The sequence below is a fragment of the Chenopodium quinoa genome, unplaced genomic scaffold (assembly GCF_001683475.1).
Source record: "Chenopodium quinoa cultivar QQ74 unplaced genomic scaffold, ASM168347v1, whole genome shotgun sequence".
NCBI lineage: Eukaryota > Viridiplantae > Streptophyta > Magnoliopsida > Caryophyllales > Amaranthaceae > Chenopodium > Chenopodium quinoa.
In genome coordinates, this window is record NW_018745448.1 from 5627839 (window position 1) to 5652154 (window position 24316).

The window sequence follows — 24316 nt, forward strand, 5'->3', positions numbered from 1 at the left end:
CTGAACGTATTCCATCTCGTACAAAACAAGGATTCTTAAAAGGAGTGGTTTTATTCAATTTCAAGCTCTTTGAAACATAATTATCAATCCTAACTCCATTAGGATTCAAAAGAACCTTCTAGATTATTATAGAAGACTATAATCAATCCTAATAGCTTTAGGAATGATAATTAATAATAGGTCCTCCTCTAGACCATTGGGCCGTATGTAAGAACCAAACCGGGCCTAAGCTAGTTTAGTATTTTGGTCATAACTTCGTCATTATTCATCGGAATTGGGTTTATAATATATCGTTGGAAAGCTCTTTTCGAGCCCTTTCCAACTACACTATTATTGGACTCTTATCATGGATCAAACTAAACTAGAATGCACGTTTTTCATAAATAGTGTAAGAAATTTTTTTTTTCAAAAACAGAAAAAAAAGATATTTTTATAAAAACATCCTCATCACTAGTATTTTCACACTTTCACCTCGTTCGATAATCAAATGACATGAAAGTTATTCATCACTGGGTTTGGTTTTGGGGAGACACAAATGGGTGTCTACAATGGCTTTGTCTTCTAGAAACGTCGTCTTCAAGACATCACCATAAATTATGCAACTACTAGTAATTAAGACTAGGACTAATCTTAATATTAAGGTATTAAAATTCTCAACGGTTTGCAGACAGTAGTTAGATTTACAAAAATACATAACGGATCGCAGTCTGTATTTACTATCCTAATCTGGCCCCATTAGCTGTCATGTTTATAAAACCTGTGATAGAATATTCATTCCAATCATCCATTTACTATATGTAATGGCCCATGCATTTTACAATTAAAACAAGTAATAATGCAATATAACGAGTAAACTAGTAACTAATTTAGGTGGTTAATTTGATTAACGCGCCTAATTAAAAATAGTCAAAGTTGTTAACCAATTATTTGATTAAACGCAATAAAATAGCTCAAATAAATAATGAAACTCACACTAAATTCCGCATCTAACTTAATTAATCCGATTAATTAAGCCAATAAACCCAAATTTTGCCAAATAAAATTTTGCAAGTGTCGTTCAAACCCGAGGCCAAGCCTCATTTTAATTAAAATAATTAAAAAAAATTAAATAGATAATTAAAATTAAAGTGGCAAAACACGCAAAATTAAACAATGTTAAGTGCCTAGCCATGAGCCAAAAAAATTTGGCTGCCACCAAACATGGCACGCAAGCCCGCCACACGCATGTGGGCTGCGCAGCAAGGCAGCTTTGGCGCGCGCCATGGCTAGCCGCAGCAGCTGCCTAGCAGCTTGGGCTACGCGGCATGGTGCGTGTGCCCGCACCTCAGCACAGATGCACATGCTAGGTGCTCCCATGGGCATCCTAACAGTGTTTTGTGCTAGTTTCTCAATGCGAAGCTACACGCACTTGGCTTGCTAGCACCCCAGCAATACGCACCAAGCGTGTAATTCCCCATATTTTTGAAGTAAATTATAATATATTTTCCTATTATTTAAACAAATATTTTATTTCGATTTCATTGTAAAAACTATGTTATGTAAAATTTATTTGAACTTTATTAAGTGAATATGCTTTATTTTAAATTAAAATCCCTTTTCCTATTTACTAACCATGGTTGACAATAGTGTTATAATAATAGTAGCCCAATTTTAATTGAATAGATCCTATTTTTATCTAACCCAACATATTATGGCCCAAAAATAATTCATAACCCAATTAGGATCAGAAAAAGAGCTTAAACACTTAAGCCCATACTCATTAATTCTTATATACCCGCAAACCTTATTCCCCCTCTAATCTCACGTTAACCCTCAAGTTTTCCCCTTCTTCAAGATTTATTTCACCTTGGTGCCGCCGTTGGTTACACCGGCGCCCATCAACTACTCCGGTGACCACCACGGCTCCGCCCTACAACCACCAGTTCGGCCCTTTTGTTTCTCTTGTTCCTTCTTTCTTTCTTTTTGTTAAATTATTTCAAGTTACAATCTTTATTAAGTTTTTGTTTTGAATTGTTATTTTTATTGTTTGATGATGGTTATTTATCTTACAAGATTACAAATTTATGAATTATGCTATGTTTGATTTATGAAATAAAATTTAATATTTAATTGGTTAAGAAAATTAGGGCTTAAACCTTGATTTTTCATGATTTTAGGGCTTAAAACGTGTTAATCAAGTTACCTAATCATACTATGTTTAAATTATGTTAAAGTTAAATAAAATTTCAGATTTCTAAAGTTTTGATTTTGGGTTTTGAATTGTATTAGTTTCATATTTTTATTTTTCTTATTCCGTTAGATGATTATTATGAGTATGTTATAATTTTACAATGTTGAACCTTGAAATTTAGTTTCATAACTTAAATTTCATATTGTTGTAAATTATTTATGGGGCCTTTAATCACTTCAAACTAGTGGATTTTTGGGTTTAAATTCTACTAATCTACTATATGGTAAATAGGAATTTCAAAACTTCAAATTACTTGTTTAAAATAAAATTTTAGATTTTTAGTAAGCGTTAAACTTGCTGTAATTTCAAGAATAAGGGTGTATGTTTTGGTTTTTATGAAGGAAACTTAAAGAACTATATATAAGCTTTTGATTTTAATTAAAGGGAAGGTTTTAAAGTGTTGTTTAATTAGATTTTGAAGGTTTAAAAGTAAGTTAGTATTGCTGTAAATTTGATTGCTCGGATATTGATTGAGATTTTGTTGTTTGGTTTAGGAGAGGACTTTATAGAAGGCGATTTCTAGCAAGTAAAGTGGAATACCAATTCGTTTACTCAAGGTACGTACAAGTTACGAAACTTTGCCTTTAGAAGCATGTTTAGGGATGTATCGAGAACTTAGTATCATATATAGAGAAGACTGGGCTCAATTGTTTGGTTATACATTGTGATTTCCGTAGGTTGTGTATTAATTTACCTTGTATGTATTGTTTATGCGTTATTTTGCAAGATGCGCTTAGAGGCAAAGGTATGTGAGTCTATGGAATGAATTACTTAATTACTCGTTCATGATTATTGAAATGGAATGAGTAAAGGAAGAATTAAAGTCTCAAAAGACGAGGTTAAGGTTAAGGTTTTTTTATGCACTCAAGGTGTTTATGCGCCGAGGTAGTTAAAGGAATCAATAATAAATATTGCTTGTCACTAATAAATCAAGAATTGAATTGGAAACTTGGATTGTTTGGATGATGTGATATTTGATTGATTATATTATTCTGCATATGAGTCTTCACCAATACTAAACTTGTAAATCACGTAAAGTGCTAGATGGATGAGCAATAAAACTCAAAATTTGTGCACATCTAGAATATTGACAATCAGTGGTTGGGGTTCATGGTATTAGCCGTGTGCTTTTTAGAGGCCGTATGATCTACGAGTCTCTTGTTTTCAAAAGCTTTTAAAAATTGTAAGGAGTTAGATGAGATCTCATACTAGCTACGGTCACGGAGTGGCGCCCTTGGCCATTAAATGTTTATTAATGTTTCCGAAAGGAGGCATGAGGATTTTCTTTTATTGATGTTCCAAATGGAGCATGGGAGGACAACCTTGTCTATTACTTAATCCAATAATTATAATGAAAATAATAAATTATCATTAAATAGAGGAGTCCTAGTAGTGTTTTAGTCGTTAATTAAATTGTATGTCATGAATGATTGCTAGTAGCATGCTAGGGATACCTTCTTTTCATATTCGGTAGCTTGTATGTACTCAGTGTTGTTAATTGCATGCTTTTCTTTGGTCAGCCTTTGCCTTTCAAGGACCCTGTTATGATCCAATTTTTACACTTGTAATATTGGGGAGCAGATTAATCACAGGTATTTTCATAAAGTGGGACTTGCATCAAGTGATGGTTAATCGAGTAGAGAGATGGTTCTACTTATGTTGTAATTCTCGCAAAACATTAAACTTTCTCAAACTCTGCTTTGATTTATATACTACTTTTTAAATTGAGTTTTGAATAAGGGCCTCGATAGTTCCAAATTCTAAGATTTAATTTGGTTTTTAATTATTTGTTTAAAGCTTTAATTTAATTAAGGATTTTTGTACTAATACCACAAAAAAAAATCAACAAATTGTTTTTTACCACCAAAACTTTTAAAAGTTTTATTTTACCACAAAAAAAATTTCTAAATTTTTTTTTACCACCTACCGTTAAGAAAACCGTTAAAACTAACAGTTTTTAAAATAATTCTTCAATTTTCATGCGCAAAATATGTTCTTCTTAGGTTTAGGGGGGTATTTGGGTCCCATGGATCCAATTTGAGGTCAGAATTGATAAAAAATGATCGAAAATGCCTCATTTTGCGTGTTAGGTTTCATGATGTCCGACACCATGCGGAACTAAAATCCATCTTAGACCCGCACACAAATTAAAGCAACTAAAACATTCATATTAATTAATAACATAATAAATAACATAATTAATTAACATGAAAAAAGAAAGACAAATATACCCTTAAAACGTGCTTCGCTCGTCTTGAGCTCTTACTTGAAAGATTACCAAGTTTCGCACTTGTGATAGCCTCCGACGGCTTACACCATCAAGACCAACCTGAACGACCCCTACCCTGGAGCTCACCCGGGGCTAGACCAAGAAACTTAGAGTATTTAGAGCGAAAGTGTTCACATCTTTGGTGATCCTTTCAAGCTCTCAACTCAAAGTGATTTTCGCCATTCCCAAGGATGTATAATTATACGGAAAATCCCTTGAGAATTTCAATCTCCCATCAATGTGGGAGAGTTGGTAAAATGCCTTTTTACAACTTAATTTTAATTTAAAATCAAATAAAGCAAAACAATCAACAAGTGTCACAATGTGACTAAGGGAGTAGGTGAGGACCACAAGGAGGACCATATGGCCTCCTTGATCACCGAGAATTCCCATAAATAGTTATCCCTCTTATAGCCGCGCCCGAGTTAGCCGCAGCTAGCCTTGGGTGCCAAGGCTGCCATACTGGCGGCTTGGCCCCTTAGCTGGGCCTGTTTGCTGATCGCACATTTGGTCCAGCACGCTGCGCGTGCTTGCAGGCTGATGGCCAAATGGTGTTGGCTTGCCGCATACTCAATCCAGCATGATGCGGGTGCTTGTGTGCTGTTGGCCGAGTGATGCTTGCTGTGCTAGAATGTTATACTAGCCAGCTTGCGCTGCCAACAAGCTCGGCATGGCGCAATTGCCCAGCTAACACGCAAGAGCAGATACTGCACTTGCATCCATGTCTCACATGTTGGCAGCCATGGCAAGCCATGTTGCCCCTAGTGCTCGGATGGCTCGGCCATTCCAAGGCTAGGGCTACATCATTTGCGACTTGTTGATTGCTTGATTTTTCCGTCTCTTCGATTCTAAAATTCGACTCAACTTGGAACACTCGGTTTTAATGCTCTTTACTCAATATCTGACGTCTTTGCTCATTATAATCTAATGACTCATTAATTCCTTCAGATTAATTCGTCGTCTCGGATCGGTTACTTGATTGGGTGTGATCCAAAGGGCTTAGTCAAAACTAAGTTGTAATATTAGTTATGCATTGATATTACTAATTGTAAGAGAAACTTCGCAAGGGGAAGGAATCAATTAAAAATCAAAGCCTACATCATGCTCAAAGGGAGGAGATTGCATGCAAGAAGGTTGCACACCCGAGGGAATCGACATATTAACACTTATACCAATCACATGTGTTACAAGTCTCCCACCTGATCAGATTTCCTTTGATACATCATAAGACATATGGTCGGGGCCGGGAGAGAATTCGGATAATATTGAGTCGCTTGGTTATTCATAATACATGCATAGTGTAACTCAAGATTACCCGAAAGATGTTCTAATGCACATACAAAGTCACGACAGCCGTACTGCTAAGCCTAACACCATCGCCGAGGAACATTCAAACATATAAAGAAAAATAACAAACAATTACTAATTAAACATGAAGATAAGATACTTAGAAGTTTTAAAAACTAAATTTTGAGTGCTCATTAATTAAGTGGTCAAACAGGCCGAAAGAATTTCTTACAGCAAGTCAAGTGCATTCTAGGGCGAAGTAAACCTACAATGCTAAAACAATTTAAAAGTGTTAGAAAAATTCTCAAAAATCAAGCCTAAACGAGGTACGCTCTTAAGTATTCACAAAATAAATGGACAATATATATGACCCAAACTCTCGGCCAAGCTTCCAACATTCTCAAGCAGGTACGGGCCAAGCTATTGGCCCAGCTATCAGCATTGTCAAGCAGACCCATCGGCATCTTCTAAACAAATTATGCTGGCCTTCAACATCTTTGTAAAGTAAACCCTTGGAATAATGTGGCCCAATGCCAAGCTTCCGGATTAAGCACACTGCTATACCAGACAACTTGCAATAACTTGAGTGTAGTCGAACCATCGCTCAAATAGCTAGGCTTTAAGCTTTCCCAATGGACACAAGGGCCCAATCAGGTCGGAGGATCTCGTAGAAATATACCCCTTGAATTTATGAGTAAAGCCATCAGCATAACCCTAAGCTCACGGCGTCTTATCACTAAAACACTCCCTTGGTATAACTCTTCTGTTTTCTTGGCATTACTATCAGATCCTTTGGCATATAAGTGGCAGTCAAATCATAAACTAGGAATTGCTGCAATAAGACGAGCACTTGGATTAGCTTTGTGCAGGCCCTCGGCTATGTTTGCTACCCTCTCGGCCTGCAGGCAATACACCGGCTCCTCGGCATCACCATAGGTCGAGTGCCTGGCTAACCCGCACTCTCGCTACCCAAGAAAGTCTCTCAGCCATGTCTAGCGCTCGGTCATCACGGCAGGGCGCTCAATATCGCCCGGGTACCCCCTCGGCATCTCTCTTCCTATCCCTCACCTCAACCCAGCTATCCCCTCGGCTCGACCTTGCTATCCCGAGGCAAGCGCTTGGACATCAACGCACCCCTCTCGACTTCGCATCCCTCTACACCCAGCTACCCCCTTGGCATGTACCTAAGGCCCTCAACATTTAAAACCCAGTTAAAATCTGAGTGTTGGGCTTGTGAAGATCTAGACCAAGATCTTTCTCGCACATCAACCCCTTCGGCCTGCACACAGGCCCTTGTCAAGACAGATCTCCCATATTTTCCCTCGGCTTGGCATAAGCCTCACAAGCACTACTCAACCCCCTTGGCATTCAGCGATAGTAAGACATTAAGCGTGCAAACAAAAAGCTCGAAGCCCTCGGCATGGCACCGAATAACCCCTCAACAATTGAGCTATACTCTCTTACTAAAGGGATTCCTCGACCCCTCCTCTCTCGATTTTTTCTAACTAAAAACATTAATTTGTCTAAGCTTAAAGCATAATGATTTAAGCTAAACATATCAGTTTTCACCCCAAGGTTCAAACTCTACCCCCTTCGCTCAGCTATGACTTAGCTTAACCTCATTCTCGCTCTCTCATAGCGCGCATAACTCACCAGAGCGCTTAGCCTGACTTAGCAAGCCTTTGGCTAAGATATGCTAAGAGCTTGGCAATCACTTCTCAACCTATTCCCTCGGCCTACCAAAAAAAATAAAAAAAACCCTCGGCTGTAATCCCCCATATTTTTAATATATTTATATATTATTTATACAAATTTTTTTTTAATTTTATTTTTATAATATGAATTATTTGATATAAAAATAATAAGATTTTATTACTAGTAAGCTAACCCATTAAGTTTTAGTCTAATTTACAACTACCTTTTTAAGTTTTGGCCCAAAGTTGATTTCTATTCAAGCCCAAACTACCCAAACTCTACTCCTAATAAAACTAGTAGAATAAAACCCAAATAAAACACCAAACCCTCACCTCTTTTCCTCCTCTTCTACGTGAAACAGAATTAAAAAAAATTCTCCCGAGCTGTTCTGCCGCCCCGCCCGACGCACACCACGACACCACCTCGCCGACCACCACCCTGCTGACCGGCATCCACGTGTTGTCCCTGACCAGTGCAGTCCGCCTCTTCCTCCTTCTCATTCCCTTTCTTTTTCCTCTTTTGTTTAAATTAATTTGATTAAAGTTTTAACCTTTGATTAAAATGTTGTTCTAAATTATATTATTATGGTTTGATAATATGTTTTGACTATAAAAGATTATAAATTTATGAGTTTTGACATGTTTAATTTATTATATAAATTTTTACATTTGTATGTGTATAAAATTTAGGATTTAAACATGAAATTTTGTGTTTTAGGGCTTGAAAACGTACTAACTAAGTTATCTAATTATACTATGTTTAAATTAAATCAAAGTGTAATTATTTTGACCATATATAAATTTTCAGATTATTAAAGTTTGGATTTTTATGAGCAAGTCATGCTAATTTCATGTTTTTTTATGCTTCTAGGCCTATAAATAATTATTGTGGGTATTTTATGATTTAAAAAGTTTTGAACTTTAAAGTCTAATATCAAGAATAAATTTTTAGATTTTAAAGTTATTATTTTAAAGCCTCTAATTACATTGAATTGATGTATTTTTGAGTTTTTAACACACTAACTTGCTATATAATAATAATTTTAAGTAAGTATGCTTATGAGGATTATTAAATATACTTAAACTAAAATTTCAGATTTATTTACTTACTTTAAAGCTGCTGGAATTTCATGTTATACACTATATTTTTATAATTTTAACATATAAACTTATAGTTGGGATGTTATATTATTATTATTGACTAATTGGAACAATTTAAAGCTTTATTTTGATGATTTAAGAGGTTTTAAAGTAGTTTAGTATTGCTGTAAATTTATTTGCATGGGTATTGATTTATTTCTCGTTGTTTGGTTTAGGAGAAGAATTTGTAGAAGTCGACTTCTAGTTCTAAAGTGGCCAACCGAATTGTTTACACAAGGCACATACGAGTTACGAAACCTTGCTTTTAGGTGCATGTTTAAGCACGGATCGAAAACTTAGTATCATGTACAGGGATGACTGGGTTAAATTGTTTGGTTATACATTGTGAATTTCGTATGACGTGCACTATTCTATATTGCAAGTAATATTGATGCTCTAATTATGCAAGGTGCGCTTAGAGGCAAAGGTATGTAATTGGTGAAATGATTAATTTATTTTACATTCATGATTATGGAAATAGGATGAGTAAAGGAAGAATTTAAGTCTTATATGACGAGGTTAAATTTGTGGGTTGCCTTATGCACTCAAGGTGTTTATACACCGAGGTAGTTAAAGGATTAAATAATAAATGTTGTTTGTCACTAATAAATCAAGAATCTAAATTTGAAAGTGTTCTTTACTTGATTGAATTGATAATGGATTGATTGTGTTGTTTGCAAAAGAGTCATCAGCAAGTCTAAACTTGTAAATCACGTAAAGTGCACGATGGATGAGCAATAAAACTCTAGATTTGTGCACATCTGGAGTAATGACAATCAGGGGTTGGGGTACACGGGGTATTAGTCGTGCACTTTTCTCGAGGCCGTTTGATCTACGAGTCTCTTATTTCAAAAAAATTTCAAAACTAGGAGTTAGATGAGATCTCATACTAGCTACAGTCACGGAGTCGCGCTCGTGGTCGTTGGATTTTTTATTGATGTTTCCTAATAGAGGCATGGGGTTTTCTTTTATTGATGTTCCAAATGGAGAATGGGTTGGACAACCTTGTCTATTGCTTAATCCAATGAATAAAAATGATGAGTTTACTTTTAATTAGTGGAGTCTTAGTAAAGTGATAGTTGAGTCATGTATTGAGTCTACAAACTAATGATGCGTGATGATTGATTATTAGTAGCATGTTAGGGATTTCTTTTATGTTTCGCAACTTGTATGTACTCAGCTTTGCTGATTGCATGCTTTGTGTGTCTTTCTTTGGTCATGGCCTTCGCCTTTCAATGACCCTGTGACGATCCCATTTTTACACTTGTAATATTGGGGAGCAGATTAACCACAGGTTCTTACACATGCAGTATCCGTATATAGGTAGTGGGATCTTGAGTGGAGTGTTGGTTGCTTTTCTTATTTTTATTGTTATTTACTTTTGAAGTTATTTAAACTCAATTTTACTTTCATACTACTTCTATCGGTTTGAGTTTTGAATAAGGGCCTTAATGGTTCCAAGTTGTAAGATTTAGTTTGGTTTTGGGTATTGGTTTGGAACTTATATATAATTGATTGAGTTTTTCTGCTGCTATTTTCTGATAAAGCCTTAACGTTTGAACACGTGACGGTATCACAGTAGTAAATCTCTTGAATATTATTCAGGGTCCTCACATGTCTAAAGAGAGAATTATTGGGGTGTTACATCGGCTCTTCTACCACAGACTGAGTGCCAAGTATACCCACAAGCACACTTATGCAAAATTTTAACTAATGTAGAAATTCAAACACTTTTATTCAAAAATTGCAAGTACAAAAACACAAACATGCTTTCGGATCTCCCAAGAAACGGATCAAAATATGGAAATTTTTTCACATACCTTCAAAGATCTTGATGAATTTGGATGAACTCGAGCGATATAAGTTGAACACTCAAACTCTCATGAAATTTGGGAGAAAATTGGAGAGAAGTTTATGAATTTCTCTCAAGGAATTATGAAGCAAATTGAGTGAAGTGGGAATTCATATATTGAAAGGAGAGGAGATTTGATCTCCTCAAAACCCCCTGGCTCAAAGAGGCTCAAGTGTCAATTGAGCCCAGAATATCACTAATGGAAATTTAAGCTTAATTACAAGATAAATAGCGTTCAGCTGTCATCAATTAATTCTTAATACAAAGCTCAGCCGAAGTTCAAGAAAAATTATGCCTTCTGCAGCATACAGGGGCTCTACCTCAAGAGGTTATTTGGAAGAAAATAAGCTCTCAGCTATCGGTAAGCTGTCATCCAGTGTTAATAATAAATTCTCAAAATAGCTCAGTTATGGAAATTAAAACACCAATTAAGCATTGATTTGGGCAATCTTCACCCTTGAAAGTCTCTTGGAGCTCATTTTAGCCCACAGGTACGCTTTGGGGCTCGTTTTAGTGCTCAGGCACGCCTAAAAAGCCATTTCGGCTCGCAGACAACTTATTATCCTCAATTTCACATATTCCTCCTGACATCTAAACTTCATACGATCTCGTTCACATATCATGTGTGGGGATAAATGTTTAGGCCAATTCCATTGTCTTTAACCCAGTGACTTGAAATGACGAAAATAACCCTACATGATCTAGCCCATCATTAATCGTTGCAAAGTACATATTTACCCCTAATTTGTCCAACTAAGTACAACTTTTCCACCTGAAATTACAGCTATAAATATCCCTCCAATCATTAATGATGGGAACTTTTTCCTAATTCTCTCTCTACTTTCTCTCTATAAGTACACACTCTCTCTTTATGCTTTCTCTCTCTAGAATGTAAATTTGCTGACTTAAGCACCGGAGGGGCTTTGCCAGGTCACACCCCTGGGGCAGACAACCTTTTCTATATTGCAAGCCTAGATCTCGCATTTTCCTTGATATTTGTATCTTTAGAAAATAACTGCGGATGAACCTTGTGATCTAGCTTTATTTTAGTAACCACTAGGATGGTCATACCTTCACATCAGGATGTCTTAAGCTGGATAATCTAGTGATCAAGTTACTCTGATGGGAAATCCCTAGCTACCTTGTATGAAACCTATTCTCGACTAAAGAAAAGGGGATAGGATCTATATTAATTGTTATGCTACGTAGGCACGTTATCTTGGTAGTTTCCCGTAGGCTTCGCTCGAAGTGCGCCTACGCTAAAAGCATGTGTGAATATGCTTGGCACTCATAGGAAGTGGGAATTGACATTACGATTAGGGACAACGATTAGGGACAAATAAAGTAGGGAGCCGCCAACAAGTTTTTTTAGGAACTTGTAAACCGTTCACGGATCATAAAAGGCAACCACGATAAAGGGACAACGATAGGCAAGAACGATTGATCCGTGAAGGTTACACCCCATTCATAATCCATGAGATTACTAACTACATATGGTTCGGAAATTACTTACATTCAACACGTTCCTTTAAATTGCTACATCATGAATAAACTGGTAGTAACTTCAATAAAAAAATATAAAGTAAATGGAAATTAAATTAAATAAAAAGTAGAGTTGATTTGGTCCAAACCCTCAGTTATTTATACCTTTCACGCCTTGGTTTGAGGACGGAACCTCGAGTTAAGTATAGACTCCTTGGAGTGCTTAGGGGAATTATTATGGAAGAATAAGGAGTCTAGAAACTGTTATGGAAGAATAAAGAGGGAGAAAAGAATGATTTTTGGTGTAAGGTGAGAGAGAATGATTATTGGTGCCCCGAACTGCAGAAAGGGGGGGTCCTATTTATAGGGAAAATGAGCAGAGAGAACACGCGGAACCCTAAAAAGATAGAAACGCTAAAAAATAATACCGTGTCACGAAAAAGAGCACCATGACACGGTGACAGGCATCGTCAGACGGGGGAAGATCCTGTGACACGGGGAAAAACTGAGTGACGCGGGAAATAATTAGGTTACGGGAAGTGAAAACGCGTTTAGGTATTACGCAGAGAAAACACGGAGCAATCATGTGGCACAGGATGTGCACCGTGACACGGGAAGAAATTCCGTGACACGACATTGTCCACCGTGGCACAGTTCAGTATGCCGTGTCACGATGTAAAAAGTACGCGGAAATTACACAGAATATTCCCGTGTCACGGAATGGGCACCGTGACACGGGAAATTGCACCATGACACGGTGCAAAATCCCGTGACACGGGAGAAAATTGTGCAGAAATAAAAAAATGGGCACCATGTCACGGGAATCAGCCCCGTGACACGTCAGCTTTTGCCGCATCGCGACATTTTTGCTGCTGCGCGGTAATTTTATTTTTTTACCCGTTTTTAAAATAATCATAACTTTTGATCCGCAACTTAGAAGAAGGCGTATAATATATAATTGGAAATATTATCAAGTCTTATTTCCAACACAATTGGAATCAAGTCAAAATGATATGTAGATTTTAAGATATGGCTATTTTAGTGGAAGGGTATCGGTTTTAGGCCGAGTTTAGTGTTTTCCTCTTTTCTTTTTCGTTATAGCTCGGAATTGGGCTTATGATATATGGTTGGAAAGCTTATTTAAAGGCCTATCAAAAAAATAATAATTGGATCAAAATTGTATAGCCATAAAATCAGTTTCTCTCAGTTTTGCGATGTGGACACGAAAAGTGGAAAATAGGTTATGGGAAGTTTAGGGAAATGAGCTAGAAATTGGATTGGTTCATGAAATATATTCTATAGAACATGAATTTAAGCACTCCAAAGATTAAATACTCAACTCGACCAATAATGGCGGTGAAAGGTGTTCATCAACGGGTTTGGTTTTGGGGAGACATTTTTAGGTGTCTACAGAAGCTCCCACTTTGACTGAGTTTGTAGAAACGTCAGTTTCGAAAACGATAGAAAAAGTAGCCGATAGGGACGTAGAATTATTTAAGACGTTCTGTGATTTTAAATCATTCTGTATACGCCGATACCTGCAGAAAAATGTTAGTTCTATAAGTAAAAGAGTAAAGGGATAGAATGCTTATCTAACACCAGTGTATCGGTGGCAAATGAGCTTGGTAGCTTCTTATGCTTGAAGGAATCCACCGGATGACGTTTGTTGAAACGCTTTCCATGCTTGAGGAAAGCCGACTGGTGAATTTGGTAGCTTTCTAAGCCTGAAGAATCTACAGATGATACTTTCCATGCTTGAGGAAAGCCGATTGATGAATTTGGTGTCATTCTATGCTTGAAGAATTCCACCGATAATGCCTTCCATGCTTGAGGAAAGCCGATTTGGCGGTTTTCTATAATTGAAGAAAGATCCACCGGATAATACTTTCCATGCTTGAGGAAAGTCAAAAGATGATGAGATTGCAAGTCTCTGTGTATCGAGAACCTTGCGCCGTGAAATGATGGTGGTTCGATTGGGCTGTAATTGGTTCGCTTGTCCCCGAACGTGGGCTGTAAATGGTCCGCTTGTCCCCGGACGTGGGCTGTAAATGGTTCTCTTGTCCCCGAACGTGGGCTGTAGATGGTCCGCTTGTCCCCGGACATGGGCTGGTTGTAAATGGTCCACTTGTCCCCGGACGTGGGCTGTAAATGGTCCGCTTGTGCCCGGACGTGGGCTGGTTGTAAATGGTCCGTTTGTCCCCGGACGTGGGCTGTAAATGGTCCGCTTGTCCCCGGACGTGGGATGTAGATGGTCCTCTTGTCCCCGGACGTGGGCTGTCGATGGTCTGCTTGTCCCCGGACGTGGGTTGTAATTGAGACCTGCAAAATAAAATTTGCCAAGGGACTCTTATAGACTATGATTGACTTGACTAACTGACTTGACCAAGTTTGACATGACATGACATGACATGTGTATGACTTGTGATTGTGTGTGTATAGTTTGAGTGTGTGTGTGTGCAGACACAAGCAACCGAAAATGCAAAAGCAAAAAAATCCGTCATTTTTTTCATGAGACAAGTGGAGGGTACCGACTTTCTCCCGAAAAAGAAATACATGAAAAATGAAGATTTGTTTTCGAACTTCCCTCGATGAGAAAATTTTGAAAAAGTTTTTTGAACTTCCTTATAAGGAAAAAACATGAAAAAGGGAAGAAGTTTTGAGCTTCCTCGTTGAGCAAGACGAAATGAATCATATGGATTGAATTGCTTGTCTTGAAAATAATGTATGCATGATGCATGTCCTTAGGCCAGGAGGCTAAGGGAAATTACATCATGTGAAACGATGAATGAACTTAGGTCATGGAGCTAAGCATCATATATGGTGTAAAGAAGCGATCTTGAACGTCACTTAGGTCTTGAAGCTAAGCACGTATATAAATGAAGTGATTATTGCATAATGAACGTTGCTTAGGTCAAGGAGCTAAGAACGATATGCTTTGTATGATTATAAGTGATTGATATAGAAATGTTACTCAGCACATTATGCGATGCATGAAATAATGAACATTGCTCAGGTCAAGAAGCTAAGCAAGTATACAATGTTTATTTTAATGGATGTTGTCTTGAAAGATGATGAAGCATGCGCGGTAGGGAAACAAGATTTCATGATAAAGGGTTCCTAAGGGAAAGATGATATGGATATGTATGTGTGAAAGAAGTGTGTGAAAGTGATACTAAGGTTGGCTGCAAAGGCTATGGTGATGGAAATTTATGTGAGAAGAGTCAAAATGGTGACTCTTTAGGCTGGGTAAGATAATGTGATGTGGGTTAAAGCCCACAAGTCTAGCTCTAAATGGGTAGGGATATATAGATAAGCATTGGATATTCTTTGACTCGATCATGCATAGATATGAATATGGATGTGGCCGCACCTCAATGTGAGGTTGCCTACTGTAGGGAATAGTTTCAAGCCCTTAAAATCCCACTAGCTTGAACCCCACTGTGATCATACACTAAAGTATGGTGGCGTCCAAAAGGGAAGAGGATAGAGCAAAAGAGTCGCCAACAAGTTTTTAAGGAACTTGTAAACCATTCACGAGGTGAAGGTTACACCCCTTAACGATCCAAGAGATCGTCAACTCCATAAGGTCATGAATCAAATAAGGGTTCGGGGATGATGGTACAAATCCAACCTAAAAGAGATTGAACCTGCCCTAATAATAGGCCTCTACTTTATTCTGATCGTATTCATGTGCGCTTTCTGACTAACATACAATCAGTAGGTTTAACCCTAAACCTGTTTAATGTATGTTGGTTGAATTTTAATGCACAAATAAATCTATTATTGGCGATCACTTGAATTATAATCATAATAACCCTAACAAGATTATTAATTATCTTATCAAGCGCGATTGCAGGTACCAATTCCCTTTAAACATTCAATAAAGGTGATCAAGCAATAAAATAAAATAATCAAGCAACATAATAAATAATCAATATCATTAATAAGAATAATATCAATCATAATCAATAATAATCATAATCATGTTAAAGCATAGCAAGATCCTAGGCATGATACTAACAAGATTAATAACAAATCCTAGCATGTCACTAAGCAATAAAAATCAAATCTTTAGCCCTAATATGATACTAACAATCATAAATATTAGGAAGAACATAGGAAGAATCATAACAATCATATTTAATATTAAAAAATATCCTAGACATGATACTAGGAATCAAAATAATAATCTAAACATGATATCTACATCATAAATCAATTAAACCATTAAAGTACTTACTTGGATGCCTCGTACCTCTTTCTAATAACAAAATACACGCGTTAGTAACTTCAAGGAAAATAATAATCAAAACAATTAAATTAAATAATTGAAAGAGAGATTTGGGACCAAACCCTTAGAAATTAAAACCTTTCACGTCTAGGGCGAAGGCAACTTCGAATATGGCTAGGTGTATCAATATCTTGTGAATGCGGAATTTTGTATGAAAAAGCAAAGGTTTAAAAAAGAATGAAGAGAATTAATATATTGAAGATTGATGAATGAGATGAATGAATTCAAAGAATTTGATGAATGATTGAGAGTTGAGGAAGACATAAGAATAAAGAGAATTGGTGAATGATAGATGTAGATGATAAAGATAGTTGGTGAAGACTTAAGAATAAGGAGAATTCGTGAATGAAAACGGAGTTTTTGATACGATATTTATAGAGAAAATCATCCAAACAAGATAATTTATCAAAACAGAGTCTGAAGACCACAAACCCATCTTGGCGCCAGCCTTGGCTCATTGGCGCCAGGACCAGTCTGGCGCCAATCCTGATTCCAGGCGCCAATGGCTGGCGTCTGGCGCCAATCCTGATTCCAGGCGCCAAGGCCTGGGGTTTGACGCCAAATCGTCTTTTAACGCGTTTTTGAAATTCTGATAAATTTGTCGTACTGGAAGATAAAATAATATAATTTCAGTCGAAAATGCTATTTGATCTTGATTAAAACTCTGAATAATCCTAATTGAATTAAGAATGAAAAGAACCTTCTACAATTTTCTAGAAGACTAAAACCATTCCTAATTGCATTAGGAATGATAAATCATATTAGGCCCTCCCCTAGATCATTGGGCCGTACTTAAAGCTCAAACCGGACCAAGTTTAGTAAATTGGCCATAAATTCCTCAATATTCATCGGAATTAGGCTTTATAATATATCGTTGGAAAGTTCTTTGCAAGCCCCATCCAAATACACAATTATTGGACCCATATCATAGACCAACTAAACTGGATTGGCTGTTTTCTTAAAATAAAGTTTTCAAAAACAGAGAGAAGAGAAATAAAACTTTCTGCAACACTAGACCTTTCCACACTTTCGTTTCATTCGATTATGATTCGACGTGAAAGGTACTCATCACCGGGTTTGGTTTTGGGGAGACACAAATGGGTGTTTACAGAAGCCCCCACTTTGACAGAGTTTGGAGAAACGCAAGTTTCGAAAAAGAAAATCAAAGTAACGATAGGGACGGAGAATGATTCAGAACGTTCTGCGATCCTAAATCAATCTTGTAACGCCGATACCTGCAAAACTAGCATTAGTTAAAGCAGATAAAAGAGTTAAGAAACGTGTATCTTACACCGTCGAGCACACGTCTCTGAAAGTAACCGATTGTTTTGATGACCTCCTGCAAGCTAGAGAATGCCACCCCGCTTGAAAACCGCTACGCCTCGTAACTGCTTCCAAATTAGAAGATTGGTTCGCCGGAAACTACCCTCCTCTGCATTGATAATATTCCACGTCCAAGGGAATACCATCAAAGATTATTTCTCTTGAAACAATCCTTAGTTTTTTGTGACAACCCTCCACAATCTAGGGAACGCCATCTTGCTCTTTGTTTTGACGATCTTCCGCAATCTAGGGAACGCCGTCGACCAATGTTGCTACATCTTGAGCCTTTTCTTGAATCATAGTGACAACCTTTCCAATCATAGCAAAAGTCGTCGAAGACTGCCCATCTCGTGCTATGTTCTCAAATCTCAGGTGACAACCTCCACAATCTTAGCGAATACCATCGAAGACCGCCCATCTCGTGCTATCTTCTCAAATCTTTGGTGACAACTTCCACAATCTTAGCGAATGCTGTCGAAGACCGCCCATCTCGTGCTATCTTCTCAAATCTTTGGTGACAACTTCAACAATCTTAGCGAATGCTGTCGAAGACCGCCCATCTCGTGCTATCTTCTAAGATCTTTGGTGACAACTTCCACAATCTTAGAGAATGCTGTCGAAGACCGCCCATCACGTGCTATCTTCTCAAATCTTTGGTGACAACCTCCACAATCTTATCGAATGTTGTCGAAGACCGCCCATCTCGTGCTATCTTCTCAAATCATTAGTGACAACTTCCACAATCTTAGCGAATGCTGTCGAAGACCGCCCATCTCGTGCTATCTTCTCAGATCTTTGGTGACAACTTCCACAATCTTAGAGAATGCTGTCGAAGACTGCCCATCACGTTCTATCTTCTCAAATCTTTGGTGACAACCTCCACAATCTTAGCGAATGTTGTCGAAGACCGCCCATCTCGTGCTATCTTCTCAAATCTTTGGTGACAACTTCCACAATCTTAGCGAACGTTGTCGATCTTTAAATCTCGCTCGAACTTTGCTTCCGCTATGCCTGTACGTCGGCGCTTTCGTTGCTTTGAACCTATACGTCGGTGCCTTTTCTGCTTTTGAGCCAATGCCTAGGCGCTTTAAGCTAAGTGAGACGATCTTTCATCAGGTCGATCACTTATTTACTTTTGGAGAGGCTTCGACCTCTGTCGCTGCTGAAATATCTCTGGCGCCAAGAATTGACTCTGTCGTCGAACGCTGTGATAGGGTCTTCCCTGTTCTGTTGCACCTGTATTTATTTTGACTATAGAACTTTGCCAATCTCTTTAATCATCTTAGGGTTGATCTAAGGTTTAGCATTGCTTAACTCATTGACTAGACACGACTCAAGGTATAAACTTGACTCGATATGTTTGACTGACTCGAGGTTGACTCGACTCAAAGTAAAATGACACATGTGTTAGACTCATGACCCGTGTGTGCATTGTAATGTGATCGTGCGACTCGAAAATGCAAAAAGCAAAAATTTTCCGTCATTTTTGTGGAGGGTACCGAATTTCTCCCGAAAAAGAAAGACGTGAAAAAGAAAATCAAAAGTTTGAAGATGCATGTTGAATAAGCTTAGTCAAATATCATTCGATACAATCTCTCAAGGTTCAAGGATTAATCCATCCTAGGCTATCTCAATGGTTGACTCCATGATAAAAGCATTTGGGTAACTTAGGCACGGAGGCTAAGCACTTCAAACTTCTATGTAACGACAATTATGATTGATGAGCGATGTTGATATGATAAGGCATGCTTCAGCGTTGTGTTAAGATTTCGTGACAAAGGGTTCCTAGAGGAAGTATATTCGATCATGAATCTATGCAGTGTGTGTAAGTGACACTAAAGCTAGGCCGCAAGAGCTAAGTGTGTGGAAAAACATATTATTGAAAATAGTCAAATGGTGGTGACTCTTAGGCTAGGTAAGCTAATAATGTAGGGATTAAGCCCCCAAGTCTAGCTCTAAATGAATAGGGATGAGCATAGGGAATCCTTGATATGATCATGGTGCAAGTGTGTGAATGTGAATATGAATGCATGTTTATTACGGCCGCACCTCGATGTGAGGTTGCCTACGTATCCGTTAGGAATCAGGCCGAACGTAGCTTTAGCCAAACCTCGCACAAATGTGTGTATACCTCAAAAAGGTCTTTTTAAGGGTTGTAACGTGGTTAGGCTAAAGGTTTGAAGAAGAAGGGGATAAAGGCTCAAGACCCTAGATAAGCCCCCAAGGTGTGCAACCTCGCTTTTGAATCTTTATAATTTTATGCTTGAGTTTCTACTCTTTTTTAGCTCTTTTTGCTTTAGCATTTATTTTATTTTAATAAGTGTGAGCAATCTCGATCATGCGGTCTATCACTCACTTGGCATTCATGTTTCTCAGGCACGGTACCGAGCACTCGATAAGAGACGCAATCTGAGACGTGTTCTTATCGAAGATATTTTCATATCAAAGACATTGGAACACTTGCCCTTTTGTACACTTGTTTTCGTTTTTTTTATTATTGCTTATTTTTGCTATTGCTTTCTTTTGAATTTGCTCAAGCTTTCTTTAGAATTGCATAAGTTGCACGCCATCCCATCCCAAGGTTAGGTAGATGTAGGTTGATAAAAGAAAGGTCTATTGTTAGACGAGGCTCAAAGTGGTTTATGAAGAAAGGATGTATAATTGAAGGGTGAAATGAGATATAATGTGGCTACAAGGGTGCCTCAAATCATTGGTATACCTTGTGCTTAATTCGACATGTTTTTTTTTTTTTTAAATGGTGCAATGCAATGCGGTGATCATGTGCAAGGAAATAGATGCTCATTTTATTAGAAGAAAAGAACAGAAAAACTACAAAAATAATCTAAAGGAAAAGAAAAGGTGCCTATGATAGACTTATTGGGGAGAGGAAAAAATGAAAAAGAAATAGAAAAAGAGGTCATGAAATCTTGTCATTAAAGCTCGCCTCTTGTCTTGCGTTGTTTTCCTTATCATTACTCGCTCTTCTTGTTAACTGGAGGTATGGGAAGCTTGTTGTCATCAATCAAATGCTGGATGGCCTCCTTTAGCTTTCAACAGCTCTCAGTAGTATGACCCCTACCTTAGTGGTACTTGCAGTGTTTTTCTGGATTCCAACTAGGCGATCTCTTTTCAGGTTCGGGATCTTGAATAGGTCCGATGGGAGTAATGAGTCCTTTGGCATGGAGTCGATCGAAGGCAATATCGTAGCTAGTTCCAATAGGGGTAAATTCCCTTTTCGGTTGCTTTCGACTACCCATGGCTAGGATCTCACTAAGGTCGAAAGTACCAACACTATTACTAGAGTAGGTGTTTTCGGAAGAAGAAGGATAGTCGTTCTTCTTCCCTTTACAGCCACTGTTACCATTGTTACTAATCTTGGCCTTCTTTTCGCGCGGAGGAACATGATGGAGATTTGAATTAATGAAGTATTGAACACGATCCTTGAGGGCGAGACACTCTTCAGTAGTGTGATCGCGACCTTTACAGTATCGATAATAGGAATTTGGATCCCAATTAGGAGAACGTTTTTCAGATGGAGGGTCTTGACTGGGACCAATGGAGTGAATAAGACCTTGATCGTGAAGACAGTCAAAAGCTTCATTGTAAGTCATTCCTATTGGTGTGTATTCCACAATGGTCCGTTTTGTTTATGGATTAGGAACATTGAGTTCTTCATTAAACCCTTGGTGTGAATTTTGTTCGATGGCCATCACCCGATTTGCTAATCCTTCTACCACATTCAAGAGCATGGCAATGACATCTTGCAGTTTTCAAATGTCCTCTTTTAGACTTGACGAGTCTTCCTTGGTATTATCTAAGAAAAGACTTTTATCCTCCTCAATTATGGACACTTCATCGAGAGAGGTCATATAAGCTATCTCGATCATAGGCTCTCCTACAGGTGTGATAAGAAGTGATGGATCAAAGGATGCTTGGTCATCTTCGATGGCTAGAACCTCGGAAGTTTCATTGTTATCGATCAGATCTTGAATAGCTTCTTTGAGTTTCCAACACTCTTCAGTGTCGTGACCCTTTCCTTGATGATATTTGCAATGCTTATTAGGGTCCCACTTAGGTGGTCTGGCTTCTGGAACCGGATCTTTTATGGGCCCTATGGGCATGACTAGTCCTTTGTGATGTAGCTTCTCGAAAGCCGTTTCATAACTTATACCGAGTGGAGTGAACACCCTTTTTTAAATTTGGATTCGTGGTTTAAAGGTGTTTGTAGCATGTACCTCATTAGAGGAAGAAGAAGGATGGTCGCTCTTCTTTCCTCTTGCACTATTATCTTTCAGAAGGTCATCTTCAATGTCAATGCCTATATTATAAACAGCATTGAAAGTATTCAAGTTGTGTTGGTACTTTAAGTGCTTTGAATACTTCCCTTGGAGATTCTTGATAAACATCCTCACAGATTCTTTTTCAGTGGGAGCCTTGACCATATTAGCAGAAGTTTCCCTCCGTTTATTGAAGAAGGAAGTGAACCCTTCGTTTTCCTTTTGTTTTAACAACTCAAGTTGTATGTGGTCTATCTCGTCTTGGATGTTGCACTTATATCTATCTATGAAAGCGTTTGTTATCGACTCCCAAGAAGAGGTTTTTTCTTTGTCAAGGGAGAAAAACCATTGTTGACAAACGGTTTCGAGAGATAGTGGGAACAGAGAGGGGAAAATCTTCTTATCTATACCCTTAATGCTCATTATAGTTTCAAAAGCTCTTACATGGAAGTAAGGGTTATCTGTTGCCTTGAATTTAGGGATGTCAGTGGCGTTGAACTTATGCGGAAGAAGTTCTTTATCCAGCGAGACCCCTTGCGAGCTCATGCCCTGAAATTTATAGTCACTAGATAACTTGCTCAGACTCTCTTGCATGAGGTCCATCTGTTGTTGCTTCACGGGATCATCAACCTTAAGTGTGAGGAGCTTCAGTGTTGCAGTCATGGTAACCAATTGGTTCCTAAGCTCATTGACTTCTTCTTGAGTTGCCATTATCTTCTTAACCTTTCTCTTTTGACGAATCGGTTTATCAAAAAAGCGAGACTTGAATAAAAAGGTTGTCCTTGATTAATCGCCCTTCTCTCCTCGACCAAGTACTGTGGAAAAGGAATTTGGGGATACTTATTGTTAATTATTTGACTGAAACTTTATTCAACATGCAATGGATGCAGGAGGTGAAGAAAAGTGGAAGAATGTGGAGAAGAATGATTTAGGTGGAGGGGTGTGAGAATTAGGAATAGAATGTACCCCCCAACTCAAATGACGGAAAGACCGACTCATGCATGGACCTAAGACATGGTCATGGTGATGTATACTCAAGTGTGTGCTAAGACTAGTGAGTGTAGGTGACATGTTGAGACTCGTGTCATGACCATGTGGCTAGACTACGTGACCAAGACTCGATTAATGACTTGACAAAGTGTTATTGACAGCGAAAATTAACCGAATTAATTAGTAAACTGGTTAATTAAACCCTAGGTGATGACTCGACAAATAATCCGAACTGTCGGCCAAGCGACATGACTGGCGTCACAATATGGTGATTGGCACCAGACTTTTTAGTAATTGTCTGGCGCTACACACCATACAGTGGCGCTACAGCTTAGATTTTGGCACCAATATTGGAGCTTTGGTCCGGGACTGTTTTCGGTATTATTAGCTAACTAGGGTATGCCTAAAGTCGTACTAGGTCAATTCCGATTAAAAGAAGAAAGAACTTTATTGACTCGAATTAATTAATTAATTAATTAATTAGGCAAAGTTCTTTAAGTCATTAATTATAATCTCAACACAAATCAACAAACGTTTAAGAGGAGCATGGAATATATATGCACAACAAATAATGCACAATTTAGTCAAGTAGGCACAATATGATGCAATGAGTTCGCAACCTAACCTTGGCTCTAGTTCTCTAAAGTTCAGGATATGGTTTAGTCAAACAGGGTCCATGGTTAATTTTCCAGATGCACCGCGTAGAAGCTTAATCGTGAAGGGTTGACGCGTGTGGATAGAACACCGCGAGTTTTTAGAAAAAAAACTCACTTCCATGGTTTGGTGAATTCAACCTCTCAGATGTACCCTTTGTTGCCAGGAGCGTTCAATCAAGTAGATAGAGCATGAATTCCCAGAGGGTTATGTCCATATGTAGAACACATATGGGTTTCAGAAAAGTGAGAAAAAATTCAATCAGGAAGCAAGATCGAGCAAACAATACGAAAAACCGGTCGAAATTAGAACGCATATTTCTGGCTCGGTATTGGGGGAAATTGGCGCCAGAAAACAGAGACTAGCGCCAACTTTTAACTGTAGCGACTGGCGCCAATACTGGCGTCTGGCGCTACGGCAAAAAGTGTGGCGCCAAGCTCTGGCCCCTGACGCTACTTCCCACATGCCTCAGCAGCTTTCTGTGCTCAATAAAATCATCCAGTTTCGCGCGGTGTTATTTCAGTCCTAGTTGTGAAAGACATTTCTCAAGTTTCCTATGTGTAAAATCCTATGTTTTTTACTCATTACGGATGGTCTTTCCACTAAGAACCTTTTTATGCTTATGACAATAATGTTAATCAAAATTACGCACATGAAATACTCAGAACTTTTCGAGTCTCATCCACTCATTCTAAATCATTGCCGAAACAAATTCAGGAATTAAAATAGAAATCCTCCCCAGTGGAGTCGCCAAAAACTGTAGGGAATAGTTTCAAGCCTTTAAAATCCCACTAGCTTGAACCCCACTGTGATCATACACTAAAGTA